The sequence below is a fragment of the Salmo salar genome, unplaced genomic scaffold (genome assembly GCF_905237065.1).
Source record: "Salmo salar unplaced genomic scaffold, Ssal_v3.1, whole genome shotgun sequence".
Lineage (NCBI taxonomy): Eukaryota > Metazoa > Chordata > Actinopteri > Salmoniformes > Salmonidae > Salmo > Salmo salar.
Window position 1 is genome coordinate 1 of NW_025550353.1, and position 16,898 is coordinate 16,898.

Genomic DNA, 16,898 nt, shown 5'->3' on the forward strand with positions numbered 1-16,898 from the left:
TGTACAGGATGCTGTTTAACAGCCCTGTGTTTGGTGGGAGCCAGAGTATTAAGGTGTCTGTGAACCTAAGGTCAAGGTTGTAGCAGGCATTAAACCTTTTATCAACTACTGCTTCTCAAACATTTGCAACTGTTGAGACCTTCAGTGACTCAAGAGAAGAGAACACATGATCTATCAAAACACCAGACGACCCCAAACAGAAGGGTTAAATCTATATATAACTCACCTCAGAGCACAATCAACCGAGAAATTGGTAGTCCAGACAGAATAGCCCTGACATAAAGCCACAAACAACAGATACAATCCCATGTAGACATACTTCAATATAAAAGAGCATCTCAGGAGGGAGACGAAGTGTGGTGTGTCTGGGAGGCAGGGCTGTGGGAGGCGTGAGGGAGGGAGGGAGGTAGGATCTGTGGGAGAGGGGGTGAGGAGGAGGTTTGACCTGTGGAGTGGGTGTGGGGGAGGTTGGATCTGTGGGAGGAGATTGGGAGGGAGGGTTTGATCTGTGAAAGGGGGTGTGGGGAGAGGTAGGATCTGTGGGGAGTGGGTGGGAGGAGGTTTGATCTGTGGAGGGGGTGTGAGGAGAGTTTGATCTGTGGGAGGGAGTGTGAGGAGGAAAGTTTGATCTGAGGAGGGGTGTGAGGAGGAGTTTTGATCTGTGTGAAGTGTGAGAGAGGGAGAGCAGGGGGGTAGCGGGGGGAAACTGTATCAAACGCCTGATCATGACTTACGGCGCTGTGATGGAATGTTTGCACGGCCGACATAGGGCTGACCTCCTTGACCTCCTTGGCCTTCTGGAGGAGCCCATCTTCTTAGTGATATTTACCTCTGCTCATTTCCTCATTCTGAAAAACACAAACACAGTGAAGAACAGGGAGCCACCAGAAAGTGGGTTGGTGAATACCATCAATGGTTCCATGATAAGGCCTGCCACAGGCAAAAGGCAACTTACCTCTCTCTGGTGTGGCGCGGAGGTTTAGGCCTCTTCCCCATAGGTGTGTTGTTATGAATGGTAGCAAATCCGACAACCGGTTGAGGAGGTTAACTGCAACCAGGGTTATTGAAAACCAGTTAAACATCAGTCATCCCCACAGAGAACAGTTGAGAACCAAGCAAGCAAGGCACTATATTCTAATAAGATATTCACTGTCATATTCAACAAACAAAAACACGGGAATGAGAATTCCATTTGTATTTGATTAGACAGCTGACTGCGTGATGGATCATCAGAAGACGTCTCTCTGTCTCTCTATCCAGGGTTCTCAGGGACTCTTGGGAGAGAGGTTGATCCGAGAGAACACAGAAGCGGAAGGCTTACTGTGTATGTACTCTTGTAGTAGGCTCACTGTGCGTTTGCAGGTTAATCAAGCAGCCCGATGGCAAGAAGACATTGAGGAAGTGTCCTGATCAGTGAGGGGTCAGGAAAGTTCAAACAGTTAATAAGTCGATCATGTTGGAGTGGATCTTATACAGTGTGGATATATATACACTACTCTAAAAATAAAGGAACTGCTTAAGCAACTTCATCCTAGATCTGAATGAAAGAAATAATCTTATTAAATACTTTTTCCTTTACATAGTTGGGATGTGCTGACAACAAATCACACAAAAATAATCAGTAAATCCAATTTATCAACCCATGGAGGTCTGGTTGGAGTCACACTGAAAATTAAAGTGGAAAACTTTCCACACTACAGGCTGATCCAACTTTGATGTAATGTCAGCAGAAACAAGTCAAAGCTGAGGCTCGGTAGTGTGTGTGGCCTCCGTGCCCTGTGTAACCTTCCTAAGCGCACAGGCATGCTCACAGTAGGTGGCGGATGGTCTCTGAGGATCTCCACTCCCAGACCTGGACTTAGCATCCACTTGCTCCTGGACGGTCACTGCCTGGGTTGCAAAGCATTAGCGTTGGTGGATGGAGCAAGACATGATGTCCCAGATGTGCTCAGGTGGATTCAGGTCTGAGGGGCAGGCGGGACAGTCCATAGCATCAATACTATTTCCTCTTGCAGGAACTGCTGACCTCCAGCCACATGAGGTCTAGCATTGTCTTGCATTAAAGGGAGGAACAGGGCTAACCGGTCCCCAAGGAAATCTGGGTCTCATCTCATTGCCTAATGGCAGTCAGGCTGCCGCTGGCGAGCACATGTGGAGAAGGCTTTAATGACCCCAAAAAAATACCACCAAACACCATGACTGAAACACCGCCAAACGGTCATGCTGGAGGATGTTGCAGGCGGCAGAAACGTTCTCCTGAGCGTCTCCAGACTCTGTAACGTCTGTCACGTACTCGAGTGTGAACCTGCTTTCATCTGTGAAGAGCACAGGGGCGCCAATAGCGGTTGCCAATCTTATTGTTCTCTGGCAAATGCCAAACGTCACCGCACAGTGTTGATTATGCTTCTTCCTGTAAGATGTTGGGGCCTCATACCACCGTCATGAGTCTGTTTCTGACTGTTTGAACTTGGTCACATGCATTCCTTCGGCCTGCTGGTCATTTGGGGGCTCTGGCAGTGCTCCTCCTGCTCCTCTGTACTGGGTGGTGGCTGTCCCTGCTGCTGGGTTCATTTTGCCCTCCTTCGGCCTCCTCCACGTCTCCTGATCTTCACTGGCCTGTCTTCTAGTAGCGCCTCCATGCTCTGTTGCCTACGTTTGACAGACACAACAAACCTTCTTGCCATGGCTTTCATTGATGTGCCATCTGGATGAGCTGCACTACTGAGCCACTTTATTGTGGGTTGTGAACTCGATCTCATGCCACCACTAAAGTGAAAGCACATAAGCATTCAAGAAATCTGACCAAAACATCAAACAGAAGCATAGGAACGCTGAGAAGTGGTCTGTGGTCACCACCTGCTGCAGTCCACTCCTTTGTTAGGGGTGTCTTGTGCCTATAATTTCCACCTGTTGTCCTATTCCATTTGCTGGCACACAGCATGTAAGGTATTGTCAATCAGATGTTGCTTCCTAAGTGGACAGTTTGGTTGCACAAGTGTGATTGACTTTGGAGTTACATTTAGTGTTTGTTTAAGTGTTTTATTAATTTTTGAGCGGTATATATTCTTACTTGGCTTACAAATCAGCGCTAAATCGCAGAGAAGATACTCTCACAGAGCTCTGAAGTCATGATGCTTGACGGTAGTAAAGGTTAATCAATGAGGGCAAATCATCCAAGAGGATACAGTTTCCAAAACAGGGTCGAGAACGATGCAAGTAGATGAGAGGAGAACATTCCCGGCGTACGCCCCCCTGGGACTATCGCGATGCCTGCATTCGGTCCTCTCCTGTCAGATCTGGGGGACACACAACCCCACATTGTTACTACGGATTTGCGCTAATATTAGTAGTTATAACATGAAATGATTTTCAAAAGAAAGCCAAAATCGCTTCATTTAGCACTGTGTAGACTTCACCTGGAAAACTGTGAGAATGGCTGCTGGAAAGGTGTCAACAAGGGTGTTGTTGGCGTCTCCTCGTAAAAATTAAACCTTACGCAAGAAGAAACACAGATTAGAAAGGTCGTTAGCTTTCAGCTACGCGCCTTGCTAGAACACAGAGTTCCCACTCACATTTTATAATCCCTCATCACCATGAAATTGAGAAGATGGAAGAACCCCACTTAGTCTGGTTTCTTGTTGACGTTGTACCAGCACAATAGGCGCAGCTTCATCTTTCCCACTGTCAGACCCTAACACCCGGCTCTGTTGGCTCTCCGTCTAAGGCTGATTTCACAACATCTTGTGCTAATCTTGATATTCTGTATTGCTCTGTAAGACTCTACAGGGGACCTCATTACACCTTCCAACAATGAGAACCATGCAGAAAGCAAACGAAGTGTGTCCTCTCTCAGCTTGCTGAAATCCTTTGGTGCATAGACGGATATTCATTAGTACAGCTCTCATTAGTTCCCCAACTAGAGAAAAGACAATGCAGGTCTACAGAAAACCCTCCACTCTACTTCGTGAGGTAAAAATATGTGTGTCTGTACAAACGAATCATCATAAAATACAAAATACAACAGATCAATACAATATTTACAATAGCTAAAACAAGTGACTTACTGTATAGTGTACATCTATTATTGTATCTATCCCACTAATGTATATTTTATTTTGACTAGGTCAGGCATGATGTTGAATATGAATTCTATTCAAGAGTGCATACTGAATAATGATCCATGCACCTGGACACCTGGACACCTCAGCTCAAGTAGATTTGGCTAGCATACATTTCCTGGTCTGCTTGAAGTGGGCAGGCTTTGGCTGGATCTGGCTGGGTGGAAGACAGCTTCACAACCACTAGTCCTTAATCTATCTCTGACTGAACACTGCACTGAAAGGACCTGAACAACACAAAGTCTGACTCAGCACTGAACCGGAAGGGCCTGAACACACATCCTTACTGAACGCTGCACTGAAAGACCATGAACAGCACACAGCCTGACTGAACACTACACTGGAAGAGCCTGAACAACACAGAGATCCTGCTTCCATTATGTCAGGGAGTGATTGTACTGTAGTTCATACTCCCAGGCTGGGCTTTCAGGCCTGCCAAGTGTAATTTCTCTTTGGATTAACTGCATGCATCTATTGTTCATAATGTCCTCTGACTGCCACATATGCATTTAGATCACATGACTGGAGTGTTTCTGCATTTATCGGGATTATTAATACACAGGGACCTTCTACTCTGTTGACAACACAGAGACCTTCTACTCTGTTGAGCAACACAGGGACCTTCTACTCTGTTGAGCAACACAGGGACCTTCTACTCTGTTGAGCAACACAGGGACTTCTACTCCGTTGAGGAACACAGAGACCATCTACTCCGTTGAACAACTACAGAGACCATCTACTCCATTGAACCACATGAGACCATCTACTCCATTGAACTACACAGAGACCATCTACTCCATTGAACTACACAGAGACCATCTACTCCATTGAACTACACAGAGACCATCTACTCCATTGAACTACACAGAGACCATCTACTCCATTGAACTACACAGAGACCATCTACTCCATTGAACTACACGAGACCATCTACTCCATTGAACTACACAGAGACCATCTACTCCATTGAACTACACGAGACCATCTACTCCATTGAACATACAGACCATCTACTCCATTGAACTACACAGAGACCATCTACTCCATTGAACTACACAGAGACCATCTACTCCATTGAACTACACAGAGACCATCTACTCCCATTGAACTACACAGAGACCATCTACTCCGTTGAACAACACAGAGACCATCTACTCTGTTTCTGAGTGGGCTCAATAATTCAAAAGTGGAGGGATGAAAACCTCGCCTTTCCATACTGTTACTCTCTCCTCTCCATACTACTAGAGGAACAACGTACTGTAGTAAAAACAACGTACATCTATAATATATCACAAGCTAAATAGTAACGCTAACAACAATGGAACTTGGCTAATGTTGAGTATCACCATGGGTAATCTGGACCCATGAATAATACAGTACAGTGTGTGTACTGGACAGGAACTGTTACTGAGAGAGGCAATAAGGTGGACTCACAGTCCCCCCAAAGAGCTGCATGCCCAGTAGGCGAACACCACGATGAAGAGGAAGAGGAGGAACAGCAGGCTGATGATGGACTTCATGGAGTTGAGTAGAGAGACCACCAGGTTCCTCAGAGAGTTCCAGTACCTACAGCAAGGGGATGAAGAGGAGGAATGAGGAGGTGATAGTGGTATAGCATCGGAGTCATGTACAGGTGATCATGTCGTGTTTTGGATCAGGGGTGTAACGGATCGCTCACTTAGTGACTTTGAAAATCCTGAGCAGACGGAGAGCTCTCCAGGACGCTGATGCCAAAGGAGGCCCCAGGTTTACAACTGCCCAGATCACCTCAAAAATACTGCCTATAATCACCTGGGAGTGGAGTACATTGAATTACAAAAAATCGGCGTTCTCTCTAATGTACGCAATGCAATGTAACTCTCTACTATACAACATTTCAGAAGTGCAGGTCTGATTGGATCGCAGTCTCACTTACTCCAAAATCAAAACAGTTGAAAGAGGAATGGAAGTAGCTCATGGGTCCTAGTCCATACATTTTCATGGACATCTCAGTCAGAAACAAGCCCAGGAATACAAACTCTGCCAAATCTGCACGGGAGACGGAATAACACACAGATCAGTTCAGTGAGTCGAATATGACCCGGCCTGATGTCTGACGTGAAGGCACTGTTTCAATACAGCCAACACACTGTAGATGGCTTCATTGTACAAACAGCAAATAAACAGAATGATACGTCCAGTTGGTGATGGTAGGAAAACAAATGGTACAGTATTCCCTCCCACGAGGTCGGGCGTTGGGCAGGACTTACACAGTGCATATGTGAGCCACTCAGGCTGGTCGTAATGGACGATGGCCACACAGAGTGTGTTGAGGCCGACCAGACACAGCACTGTCCAGTAGAAGCTCTGAGCCTTGACCAGGTGTCTGATGGTGAAGCGGAGCCGCTTCTCTTTCCTCCCGAAGTAGAGGCACTGCCGTTCTTGCTGCTCTTCAGGCTGGCCCGGGCGAACGGAGACCCTGGAGGAACAGTGGTGGGAACAACACACAAACTGGAGATAAAGTCACGCAGTCATCAATTCTGTACTTTCTCAATGAAATCACTTTGATGTAATTTCATGACCTGAACGTTTTCACTTGGTGGGGACCGCCTCGAAATGTCATTAGACTCAATGAGAGGAAAGGTTCAAAATCAAAGCTAATAAACCCCAAAATGTGCACTACGGCTCAATCAAACCACAGCATAGCATGCCAAACACAGCAACTTGTATGTGAAGTAGAGGGCATTTTGCAATATGACCGTTAGCTGATTTGCCTTTACATTTCTCTTTAATAATGCTGCATCATATTGTTCAGTATCTTCTCAGTATCCTGGCTAGTTCATCCATAGAGGACTCTGTGCACTGCCCTCCTCCCTTCTCTCCGCTCCACCTCCCAGCCCCTGGACCATAATAAACCATCTGTAACTTAAATTAAACAAAATTTGAGGCTGGACCAAAAAAAGAAAAAGTGAAAAATGGTTCTATTAGCATCTCGTTAGTGGCCCAGGAGGAGAGGGAGAATCATCATTTCCTGGGCTATTTTCATCTCCAAATGTAACTCGGGTGTGAAGCCTCATAAACTGAGCACCAAGTCAAGCTTGCCTTTTTCCCCTCTCTCTTTTCTCTTTCTCCCTCGAGCTCCCTCTCCTTCTCCCTGTCATATATCTTTTGTATGGGATTCTAATACTGAGCCAAACCACCTACTCCCCTTTAATTAGTGTACAGTGATGCAGATCTAATTGAGGAGTATTAATAATCACTTATGCAGGGGGACTGAGAGGTTCAAACAGATAGTTAGCTATCTGAAAAAAGGAGGGAACATTTGGAGATTTTTTTATTATTACTTGATCATTTTTTTAATAAGAGGCTATTGCAATGCTTCTGTCGTTAGTCATTCTTAAAGGGCAGTTGTCTAACATAATAGATACAACCAGGAATTCTTTATGTCACATACTGGGAAGAATAGCAATTTGAGTTACTTATTACATTATAAAGGCTAGTATTTAACCCAAATTGATACATTGTGAAATAGGCCCAATACCACCACAATCTAATTAAAAGACAAACAAAATGATTCAATATGCAACATCATTAAATTGAAGCACAGTTTAAGAGAAAGATTGTTCCAGGCCTGCAGTTGAGACAGAATTTGGTGACATGAGACAGCTAGTAGAGGTAGAACCAATATATAATATAAATTGAAATCATTTATTAAGGTGTCTTTAATAGAATAAATGTGTCGAAAAACAAATGTAGACATTATGAGAGCTTGGGACTATAAGGTTCTAGCTGCATTTAGTCAAATGTAGTTATTGACTGAGCCTTGTTCTTTCCATGTAGTACCCTAAATATCCCCAATCCATGTTGCTAAGTTCAAAAGAATACAAGATAAAAAATGATGACACCATTCAAACCAATTAAGTTTTGGAACTTTATAGCTAATTATCTCAGTATCATCTTTTTGTAGGTACAACCTTATAGTCCTAAGCTCTCCATTAATACATGCATTTCTAGAGCTTCCAAAATAGTTTTACAATGGTTGGGTGCCAAGATGGCCGGCGCGGTGGCTTCAAAACAGTGCCCTGCATCAGTCATCTAGTGTATAGAAATCACTGGGTTGAACAGGATACAGCAGTGAGCAGTGTGAAAGCTGACGATGATCAAGAGGTCCGATTCACGGGCGTTGGCCTTACCAACAGATGAGATGTCAGTGAAGTGGTCCTCGCTCCTCCTCAGCATTGATCAGGTCATTCTTGCTCTTCTTTGCTCTCTTCAACACTGAAAACACATTAGAACAATACGTTAGGGTTAGAACCACACCAGATTTCCTTGTGAAAAGTATCTTAGTGTAGTTTCTTCGAGGGAGATAATGTATACCCAGTATGTGTATTTGATGGATATGACATCAGCTCTCAGGGCATTAATACAGGACTTCCATCAGGCAACATACTTCCTTTTGAAAAAGCAGCACACAGCTTGAGCCATTCACATTTATGATAGCTTGTGAAACACTGTTACTACAAGCATCTCAGGAGAGGCCTCTCATGTGTTGTTAGCTCAACAGACCATTCAAACTCGACTGGGAACACAGCTCCCTCAAACACACTCTCCCAGCCAGGCTCTCTCTGAACTGTGGCCCTGTGCACTTCTCTCCCGTTGTAATACAATTTACATGTGGCCCCAACACCCATAATTACTGTGGGTTCACACTTGGGCTTTGATTATTTCTGTGTTGTGCTAACAAGGCCTTGATAACAGCAACAGCACAATATTTAGCACAGAGAGTGTGGGTGGCATCAGCCCGAAGCCTCACACATCTACAACCACAGCCAGAGAGGAGACTGGGTAAGCAGTCCTGGGCAAACACAGGGAGACGAGCACTCAGATAAAGCTCATAACCAAGGCACTGAGTTTTCCCTGATCAGATCAGGTGGTCCGACTTAACCAACTCAGGGCCCTGGTATACTCCTGACCTGGGTTGTTATGTTTCCTTTTGTACCACACTCCATCCAGAGGGGACTTCTCTTCAGCGTGTTTGTCCTCCTCCGCCAGCATCACTTCCTCTGAAACAAATACACAGGTGTCAGCCACGCACCATATAATGAACACATACACACACACAGTGGTGTAAAGTCCTTAAGTAAAAATACTTTAAAGTACTACAAGTCGTTTTTGGGGTTATCTGTACTTTACTTTACTATTTATATTTTTGACAACCTTTACTTCACTACATTCCTTATGAAAACATTGTACTTTTTACTCAATACATTTTCCCTGACACCCAAAATGACTTGTTACATTTTGAATGCTAAGCAGGACAGGAAAATAGTCAAAATTACACACTTCAAGAGAACACGTGGTCATCCCTACTGCCTCTGATTCTGGCGGACTCAATAAACACAAATTAATCTTTTGTAAATAATGTCTGAGTGTTGGAATGTTCTCCTGGCTATCCGTACATTTTTAAAACAAGAAAATTGTGCAATCTGCTTTGCTTAATATAAGGAATTGGAAATGATTTAGACTTTTACTCTTGATACTTAAGTATATTTTTGCAATTACATTTACTTATGATACTTTTAAGTACTGTATATTTAGAACCAAATACTTTTAGACTTTTACTCAAGTAGTATTTTACTGGGTGACTTTCACTTTTACTTGAGTAACTTTCATGAAGTTATCCATATTTTTTACTTAAGTATGACAATTGTATACTTTTTCCACCAATGCACACACACACACGACACGCAGGCACGCACGCATGCACGCACGCACGCACGCACGCACACACACACACACACACACACACACACACACACACACACACACACACTCCAAACCATCAGCATACTTAATATCGCATATCATAAAGCCCTAAGACTAATACTATGTCAGCACAATGTAATATATATATATATATATACATATATATATATATATATGCACATAGTATCAAATCATGTTTGCCTGTTACTAAAACTTTAGCAAAAACTTGAGCAATATTGAAGTAAACTTTAAGTATTAAAGTAAAGGGGTATTAGGTGTTAAAATAAAAAGGAGAGGGAGTAGAGGGGCAGTCTGACCTGCCTTGCATATCCACTCCAGGTATCCAGTCAGCTCCCCTCTCGATCTGCTGCTGCCTGCGAAGCTTCAGAAACTCCTGCCTCTTTTCCACACGCTCACGCTCCTTGGCAAACTCCTGCAGGTACACACACACACACACACACACTTATCGGACAAGCATGGGAACACACACACAGTTTTAGCTACATGTCAGAGCCTGGAACACTCATATGCTGACAGCAGTCTGGCTCCCAGCTGTGGACTTGGCTGTGGGTGAAGCTTTTGGAGAGTATTACAAGTCTTTGTTTCCTCTACATTAAAAATTAAAACTTCAGACACAAAATAAGCTTTAAAAATTATGAATTTGCTATAGAAAAAATGTTTAAATATATTTTGGCAATACAGTCAGTGGTGTGTGCAAACATCAGATCTCTATGGTTACACCATGAAGCAATCATATTTCTGACACTATCTTGGAACAACATGCAACCCAGTTTCCACTGCAGAAAGACAATTGGGAAATCAAATGAGTGTCATTCATTTTAATCAGTGCATGTTCCTAATGCATTGACATCATCAAACAGTCACTGGAAAAAAAGCTGAAAGGAGCATGTGATGCTTTTTGTAACCACATAAACCACCATCTGTTATCTAGCCAATTAAAGAGGCCCATTTCCATTCTTCTTACCCATGAGTAACCGAAATAGATAGGCCTACTGCTGATTGGGTTGGAATGGATTACCAAGACAAAGGGGGAGGTCTTACTCATTAAACAAGTGGTTCGCCATTTTTTTAACCTAATCTCCTTATTTGTAATGGCATGTTATAGACTGGTCACATTTTTTGCGATTTCATTTGGTTTTGAGAAACTTACCAGCTGTGCTGCTTCTTCATGTAGCCTGCACAGCACAGCTGATAGGGGAAAATGCTCGAGTCACAGTTCAGATAAAGTTCAGAATTATACAATTTCATGTGTACAACATCTAAAGACCTGCATCACTATACTGAGAGCTTTGCCGTTTCTAAAAGGACGTATTTGGGTGTTTTTGGAGCCTTTGTTCATGTTTCTCCGGTGCCCCCATAGCGCAGAACAAGAAATGAGGAAGTCTACTGCGGGTGGGATAAGTTTCCCAAACCAAGTGAAATCCCCTAAAAAAGTGTCTGGACCCTTCTATAACATGCCAATTACATAAACAATAGAGATTTCATTCTATAATAGTGAACCAATCCTTTAACTGCACTGTGAAGTCACAAACACAACACAACAGTCTGGATTGAGTCGTTGAGACTGAGGCTTTTATTTATCTTCCTCCTTCCACCCACATCTTCCATGTGTGTGTGGTAGTAGCTGTTGAAGACCTGTTAACAAGAGAGGGAATGACGGATGGGAGGGAGGGAGAGAGGAAGGGAGAGAAGAGGAGAGAGAGATAGATACAGAGAAAGAGAGAGAGCGAAGAGAGAGAGACAGGGAGAGAGAGAAAGAGACAGAGAGAGAGAAAAATAAACCGACAGAGAGAAAGACAGAGAGAGAGAGGCGGATGGAGAGAAATGAGGATCCCCTCCTGAACAGTCCGCCCTCACAGCTCACTTGGTGAGAGCCAGGCAGTGATTGGTGTCTCTCCCACGCAGGGCCGAGGGAAGCTCCTTCCTGCATTGCAGTGGCTGTGTGTGTTTGTGTGTGCGTGTGTTTGTTTGTGTTTGTGTTTGGGAGGGCTGTGAGGGGTGGTGTTAGCCAGGAATCCCAGCCCCTGCCTGCTGCAGTTCCACAGCAGCCCCTCAGGCGGGGAGTCAGTCGCTCCTCAGCACGCCGCAAAGGCGCTTTATTGGCATGGGAAACATGTTTGCATTGCCAAAGCAAGTGAAATAAACAAAAGTGAGAAGACACATAACAACATGAATAAAAACATTTGAATTTAACAGTAGATAGTGCACTCAAAAAGGTTTTTAAAAGATAGACAATTCAAGTGTTATATTATCAGCTATGTACATGTGCAAATAGTTGTCGTAGGAATAGAAGGGGAAGTAGGGAAGATAAATAAACAGATAAATATTGGTGGTATTTACAATGTTGTTTGTTCTCCACTGGTTGCCCTTTTCTCATGGCAACGGGCTGTGACTGCACACTGCAGTACTTCGCCTAACAGATACGGTGTTTATCAATGTTTGATTTGTTTTCAAATTCTTTGTGGGTCTGTTTGATCTGTGGGAAAAATGTATCTCTAATGTGGTCGTACATTTGGCAAGAGGTCAGGAAGTGCAGCTCAGTTTCCACCTCATTTTGTGGGCAGTGGGCACATAGCCTGTCTTTCTATGGCGGCCTGTCTTAATAGCAAGGCTATGCTCACGGAGTCTGTACATAGTCAAGGATTTGCCACTGTGTACTCTCTGTTCAGGGCCAGATAGCGTTCCAATTTGCTCTGTTTTTTGTTTAATCTTTCCAGTGATAGTTATCTTTTTGCTTTCTCATCATTTGGTTGGGTCTAATTGTGAAACAGCTGGATGAGGGGACGCTTCTCTAGGTTCATCTTTCTGTAGGTGAGGGCTTTGTGGTGAAATGTGTGGGCATTCCTTCCTTTTAGGTGGTTTAGGTGGCTCTTTTTCTGGATTTTGATTACTAGTGGGTATAGTCCTAATTCTGCTCTGCATGCATTGTTTGGGGTTTTTGACAGTTCACACAGTATATATTTGCAGAATTCTGCATGAAGTGTCTCAATGGGTGTTTGTCCCATTTTTTGAATTCTTGGTTGGTGAGTGGACCCCAGACCCCACAACCATAGAAGTATTTTTAGCCAGATCCTAATTGGGATGTTGAGTTGTATGTTTCTTTTGATGGTGTAGAAGACCCTTATTGCCTTGTCTCTTAGATTGTTCACAGCCTTGTGGCAGTTACAGTTGAAGTCGGAAGTTTACATACACCTTAGCCAAATACATTTAACTTCATTGGGATAGGGGCGTATTTTCACGTTCAGATGAAAAGCGTGCCCAGAGTAAACTGCCTAGTACTCAGGCCCAGAAGCTAAGTTATATGCATAGTATTAGTAGATTTGGATAGAAAACACTCTGACGTTTCTAAAACTGTTTGAATGATGTCTGTGAGTATAACAGAACTCATATGGCAGGCAAAAACCTGAGAAAAAATCCAACCAGGAAGTGGGAAATCTGAGGTTTGTAGTTTTTCAAGTGATTGCCTATCCAATATACAGTGTCTGTGGGGTCATATTGCACTTCCTAAGGCTTCCACCAGATGTCAACAGTCTTTAGAACATTGTTTCAGGCTTCTACTGTGAAGGGGGAGAGAATAAGAGCTGTTTGAATCAGGTGTCTGGCAGAATGCCATGAGTTCCTTTTCATTTCTAAAGACAAAGGAATTGTCCGGTTGGAATATTATTGAAGATTTATGATAAAAACATCCTAAAGATTGATTCTATACATCGTTTGACATGTTTCTACGAACTGTAATAGAACTTTTTTTTACTTTTCGCCGAACTTAGTGCTCACGCATAGTGCTATTGGGAATAGTGAATTGAACGCCGAACAAAAAGGACGATATATGGACATAAATATGGACTTTATCGAAACAAAACTAACATTTATTGTGGAACTGGGATTCCTGGGAGTGCATTCCGATGAAGATCATCAAAGGTAAGTGAATATTTATAATGCTATTTCTGACTTTTGTTGACTCCACAACATGACGGGTATCTGTATGGCTTGTTGTTGTGTCTGAGCGCTGTACTCAGATTATTGCCAGTGTGTGCTTTCGCCGTGAAGCTTTTTTGAAATCTGACACAGTGTCACGACAGTGACGGATGGTGGCGCCCTCCTCGGCCGGGCGGAGCTCGGCGGTCGTCGCCGCCGGCCTACTAGCTACCATCGATCCCTTTTGTTTCACTTTCGTTTGGTTAGGTCTAGGTAGGCACACACCTGTTTTGGGTTAGTCATTAGAAAGGGGGGTTATTTAGGTTAGCGTAGGATGTATGTGGTTGTACGTGATTGTGTTGCTTGTCCGGGTTTTGTGTGTTCGTAAGAACGTGTATTTAGTTTTTCCTTCTGCCAGTGGTTTCTTTTATTTTGTGTACACCACCGCAGAATCGTCTCAGGGGCTGCGCCCTATACCTTGTCGACCACGTACAGTGCTTCAAATAAAGAAGGGTGGTCACGAACTCTCTCTGTCTCCTGCGCCTGACTCTACCTCTCCTGTTGTTCCTCGAGCCAGCCCGTGACAGAAATCACGCATCGTAACTCAAATGGAGTCAGCAGGAGCTTCAGCGCCAGCCATGTCCATGGAGGAAACCGTCGACCAACACTCCACCCTGCTCCACCGGCTGGGGAACGCCATGGATCAGGTGTTGGCGCGCCTGGAGAGCTGGGACCGACGCGCTCTCGGCCCCTGAACTCGGCAGGCCAACAGCCTGCGCCCCCACCAGCACCCACAGCACCCAGTACCAGTGGGGGTGAAACTCGCTCCCCCAGGGAGTACGAGGAACGGCCGCTGGGTGTAAGGGCTTCTTGCTCCAGTTGGAGTTATACCTGGCGACCGTTCGTCCCTCTCCCTCGGGGAGGAGAGCGTCAGCGTCCTCGTCTCCTGCCTCACGGGTAAGGCCCTGGAATGGGCAAACGCCGTGTGGGACAGTCCGGACTCAGCCAGGGACAACTACCCAGAGTTCACCCGCCGCTCGGGCAGTATTCGATCATCCCCCGGAGGGGAGAGCGGCGGGTGAGCGGGCTGTTTCACCTGAGGCAGGAGACGAGGAGCGCGCAGGACTTCGCTCTCGAGTTCCGGACCCTGGCCGCGGGAGCAGGGTGGAATGAGAGGGCCCTTATAGATCACTACCGTTGTAGTTTGAGGGAGGACGTCCGCCGGGAATTAGCCTGTCGGGACACGACCCACACACTGGACCAACTGGTGGATCTGTCCATCCGACTGGACAACTGCTGGCCGCCCGCGGACGTCCGACCCGGGCCCTGCTCATTCCACCCTCCAGTCCTCCTGCTCCCACGCCATGGAGATAGGGGGGCAGCAGCCAGGAAGACTGGAGGGGGAGGTCGCTCCTGCACCTCATGTGGTCGCAGAGGGCACACTGTGGACCGGTGCTGGGGAGACTCCCCTAGGAGTCCAGAGGGCAGGCAGAGCGCTCCTTTGACACCTCAGGTGAGTCAGCACCAGCCTCACCCAGAGCCCCCTGTCCGTCACATGTATGTGTCAGTGTCCTTTCCTTGTTTCTCCCCTCACTCCCGGTTTAAGGCGCTAGTCGATTCAGGCGCAGCAGGGAGTTTTATGGACCGTGGGGTCGCGGCTAAGTTAGGGATTCCCCTGGTCCAGTTGGACCAACCCTTCCCCGTGCACGCCCTAGACAGTCGACCACTAGGGTCAGGGGCTGGTCAGGGAGGTCACTGTGCCTCTGGTCATGGTAATGCGGGGGGTCATGAGGAATGGATTAGTCTTTTCCTCATCGATTCCCCAGCATTTCCAGTGGTTCTAGGGATTCCCTGGCTAGCCACTCACAACCCTAAGATTTCGTGGGGACAGAGGGCTCTTAAGGGGTGGTCAAATGAGTGCTCGGGCAGGTGCATAGGAGTTTCCATCGGTGCGACTACGGTGGAGAGTCCAGACCAAGTATCCACCGTGCACATTCCCTCAGAGTATGCCGATTTGGCTATCGCCTTCAGTAAAACGAAGGCGACCCAATTACCACCTCATCGACGAGGAGACTGTGCGATAAACCTCCAGGTGGGCGCTGCCCTTCCTCGTAGTCACGTTTATCCCCTGTCTCAGGAGGAAACAGCGGCTATGGAGACATACGTCACTGAGTCCTTGAGGCAGGGATACATTCGGCCATCTCACTCACCCGTCTCCTCGAGCTTCTTTTCGTGAAGAAGAAGGAGGGAGGTCTGCGCCCGTGCATTGACTATAGAGGTCTAAATGCCATCACAGTGGGTTTCAGTTACCCACTACCTCTCATCGCCTCGGCGATGGAGTCATTTCACGGGGCGCGCTTCTTCACGTAAATTGGATCTCAGGAGCGCATATAATCTGGTGCGATCCGAGGAGGGGACGAGTGGAAAACGGCATTTAGTACCACATCTGGCCATTATGAGTACCTCGTCATGCCGTATGGGTTAAAGAATGCTCCCGCAGTCTTTCAATCCTTTGTGGATGAGATTCTACGGGACCTGCTCGGTCAGGGGTGTAGTGGTGTACATCGATGACATTCTGGTCTACTCCACTACACGCGCCGAGCATGTGTCTCTGGTGCGTAAAGTGCTTGGGCGACTGGTGGAGCATGACCTATACGTCAAGGCTGAGAAATGTGAGTTTTCCAAACCAGCCGTCTCTTTCTTGGGGTATCGCATTTCCTCATCAGGGGTAGTGATGGAATGTGACCGCGTTTCAGCCGTGCGAATTGGCCGACTCCCACCACGGTGAAGGAGGTGCAGCGGTTTTTGGGATTTGCCAATTACTACCGGAGGTTTATCCGGGGCTTTGGTCAGGTGGCGGCTCCCATTACCTCACTGTTGAAGGGGGGCCCGTGCGGTTGCAGTGGTCCGCGGAGGCGGACAGGGCCTTTAGTCGCCTGAAGGTTTTGTTCATCGACGCCCGGTGCTGGCGCACCCGGACCCCCTCTTTGCCCTTCATAGTGGAGGTGGACGCGCCCGAGGCTGGGGTAGGAGCCGAGCTGTCCTAGCGCTGGGCGCCCTCAAAGCTCCGCCCCTGCGCCTCTTCTCTAGGAAGTTGAG

The 16,898-nt window shown here is 46.0% G+C and overlaps 1 pseudogene; it reads right to left on the reverse strand.

Moving 5' to 3' along the window:
* Positions 1 to 445: 445 nt before the first annotated feature.
* On the reverse strand, positions 446 to 10,296 carry LOC123739322 (voltage-dependent N-type calcium channel subunit alpha-1B-like; annotated as a pseudogene).
* Positions 10,297 to 16,898: the final 6,602 nt, after the last annotated feature.